The sequence below is a fragment of the Octodon degus genome, unplaced genomic scaffold (assembly GCF_000260255.1).
Source record: "Octodon degus isolate 3935 unplaced genomic scaffold, OctDeg1.0 scaffold00018, whole genome shotgun sequence".
NCBI lineage: Eukaryota > Metazoa > Chordata > Mammalia > Rodentia > Octodontidae > Octodon > Octodon degus.
The window spans coordinates 8,300,299-8,303,924 of NW_004524594.1; the positions used below are offsets into that span (position 1 = coordinate 8,300,299).

Below are 3,626 nucleotides of genomic sequence, written 5' to 3' on the forward strand. Positions count from 1 at the left end.
TCCACGCCCACCTCAGGAAGTTTCTGGCTTGAAGCAAATCTATCATAGGCTGAAACCATAAACTGGTTAAAGTTTTTTCTGGATGAGTTGTAGGTGCTGAACACTGTGTCCTGGCAATATGAAAGTGGATTGATACAAAGCCTATTGATCTTTTTATAGGACAATTGTTTCTCTGAAGTTAGGTCAGCTCATCTCTCTTTGGGACAATGAAATTTGCAATTTTCACTAAGTCCAAATCACTAAGGATGGAACTCATAGGTGCAAGGAAAACTCCAGTGCAGATGCTTGTTTTGGTAAATTTAGCTGTGTGGCCAAGAAACTTGTTTCACTTTGCTGATATTTTGGTCTTTATTATGGGAATCAAAACAAGGTTAAATCGAATCAACTCCTACAAGAGTTCTGAAGATTAGCAAAGTAATAAAGTAGGTTAGGCATTTGCATAGAGTTTACCAAATAATGAAATATTAAGAAATGGTCATTCTTTTGATCATTAATAATTTCGAGTAGTATTCCTAATCACTTTTAGAGGAAATTTTCTCTAACATTTGTGTTCTTTCTAAAGTTTTTTTGACACATTTTGATGGCAATAACTGAAACGACAGTGTTATCAATTGCTTTTGACAAATATCTTTTTCTATGAAGTCCTTCTGGATCACTTATCTTATTGAGTCACTGTTTGAGTCAGAAAGACACACAAACCCTTCCAAAAGAGAGTACATGTCTTTTTCATGTATGGCTCTGGCGTTCTCAGAAAGTGGCTGTCCTGAGCTTTCAACCTTTTAAATTTTTTTATTTTATATACAAAAAATTTGCATGGTCTCTTTCATTGAACGTCTCTATGGCCTGGATAATCCATCAAAGGAAGATCACTTAGCCCAACTTGATGAAGCCAATGTCCTTCACGTACTGATGGAAACGCTGGCGGCACATGTTTATCCCATATTTCCAGATCAGACCATGTCGGTTGGAGCAGACGCGGCAAGAGCCGGAGCCCTGGCCGAATTTCCTCGGGTGGCTCCAGTAGAGCTGCTGGTGATTCACGTTGCTTCCAGAGGTACAAGGAGGCAAAAGGCGTCCTGAGCTTTCAGAATGGAAGAGAAACAACATATTAACTCTATATCCGTGAAGTGTTGGGACTCTGTGATAATTTGAAAATATAGTGGGAAATTGTTTTATTTTCTCCTACAGAAAGATAAAGTCATGTACTTTGTCCTTTAATCTGTATAAATTTGCGACTGCTTCAACCAATATAGTGCATCAGAATTAGAACTAGACATGGTGGCCCACAGGGGTAATACCAGCATTTCGGAGGTATTACAACAAGAGCATTGCTGTAATTTCAAGGCCATTCTAGGCTACATAGTTAGGGTTAGGGTTAGGGTGAAGTACAAAATGAGACCCAGTCGTAGAGAGAGAGAGTTAGAGAAAGGGAGAGAGAGAGAGAGAAAGAGAGAGAGAGAGAGAGAGAGAGAGAGAGAGAGAGAGAGGAGAGAGAGGAGAGAGAGAGAATAGATCAAAATTGACTTTGTCACTAATGATATAAAAACAGCTTCTGATGTAAGCCATGGAGTTCTGATTTATGAGATGACAATTTCAACTACCACAAGACAACTATGTTATGTGGAAGCCCAAACTATATAGAGACCCCAATAGCTGCAAAAGACCATGTGAGGAAGGCTGATCTTCAGGTGTACCCAGCCTAGGTGTCAGAACTGTGACCGCGTGAGCCTCAGGGTAGCTTTCCACCATTCGGTCACTTCCATCATTTAGGTCTTCCCGGCTAAGGGCACAGCTAAGGTAGGACAGTATCACCCCATACAGGCTCTGCTTTGCCTGAACTTCTGACCCACAGACTACATTACAAAGTGGATATTATTTGTGCGATTAATTTGTGAGGTGGTTTCATACAGAAATACATAACTGGAAGAGTGTCATATTTTAACTAAACCCATTGGGAGCAAAGAGTGATTAAATAATATCCCTTTATGGGTTTTCTAAAGAATGTTTTGTTCTAGATAGAGGGTGTGGTTGTGGCATGTAATGGGTGAAAAGGACCTGCTTGGAGGAATTTGGCAGGAAGCAATTATGGGATTCATGACATTAACTTCCTAAAGGTCTAGAAACAAGCTTAGGGAACTAGGATAAAGACGTAAGTCCACGCTTCAAAATAAGAGGGTTTAGAAGAAGATACTGAACAGCAAAACAGTGCAGAAATTTCAGTATAATAATTCAAGTAATCAGTTACTGAGGAACCAAGTGAAGCAATGATCAAATTCTGTGCTGCATGAGTTATAAATTGCCTGTGCATTTACCTCGTTATCATCAAGTTTTATCAGACATTTTTTTTTCTATTTTGTTTAGGGATTTGAAAAACACTAGCATATTTAAATACACGAGAGATTTTGAGCAGATAACCAATTTGATACTAAACACATCTCAGTCAGCAACCTACTTCCACCATATGAGTTTAAAAATAAATATTCCTTTACTACAAAAAAATAGTGTACCATTTCACCACAAAATATACACATAAAAGACTGGTGAAAAAACTATTTGTCACATGATAAATTAGCTCCACTTGGAAGAAGTGGTGATCAAATCTACAAAACCTTTTTTTTTTAAACTGACTTTCTTGGTTTGAAATAAATGTGTGGCAGAAACCGAGAATTCCAACTGAAAAGCCAATAAAAACATGGGAGCTTTAAAAAAGTGTTTGCTTTCTTTAACTTAATTTGTGTGAAAGAAATGAACAAAGACAGTTTTCTAATACGTCTGTATAACATTGTCAAAAAGTAAATTATAACATGTACACATAACAAACACCATAAAAACATTTATCATAGCCTATTTTCTTCACATTTGAAACTTTATACAGTAGATTATTTCCATACCAAAGTAAAAAGCATAGAAGTTTACAGGATTTCTTTCTGTGGAGAACTATCAATTTCTCTGATACCCTTTATTATATATTGTATTGGGGAGTGAATTGACTGTTATTGAGTAACATTTTCCTCCCACAGAAAGATAAGGTCGTTGGCTCTGATAAAAAAAAAAATAATAATGTTCAAGGACAGCATGCTTTCTTCCACTTACCTCATAAATATATCAAAGATCAAGTTTTTCAAAATGTTCTTCTGTACTGAGATGTTATCTCAATGTTGTTTTAATTCACATCACTGTAATGACCAGTGATGTGAAACATTTTTCATGTATTTATTTGCCATTTGCATCTCTTCCTCTTACAAGTGTGCATTCATTTCAGATGCCCATTTTTGGAGAGGATTTTTGAATTTGTGGGGCCTGATTTTTTTTTTAATTCTTTATATACTCTAGATACAAGTCCTTTGTTTGAGTGATTGTTGGCTAAGATTTATTTCCCAGTTTGTGGGTTGTCTTTTCACATTGTTGGGGATTTCTTTTGACATGCAGAAACTTCTCAATGAAATGAGATTCCAATTGTTGATTCTTTGAAATAATTCCCATGCAGTTTGTGTTTTGTTCATGAACTCTCTGCCTACCCATATATGTGCAATACAAAAACCACGGTTCAATAACTCATATCTTGTTCTTCTAAATGTGTATTTTTAATGTCTTATCAATTATTATTATACTCTATTTAAAATAAA

At 36.3% G+C, this 3,626-nt stretch overlaps 1 pseudogene; it reads right to left on the minus strand.

Annotated features, from left to right (window-relative positions):
- Nucleotides 1-870: 870 nt before the first annotated feature.
- On the minus strand, nt 871-1,107 carry LOC111815569 (annotated as a pseudogene).
- Between the last annotated feature and the right edge of the window lie 2,519 nt (nt 1,108-3,626).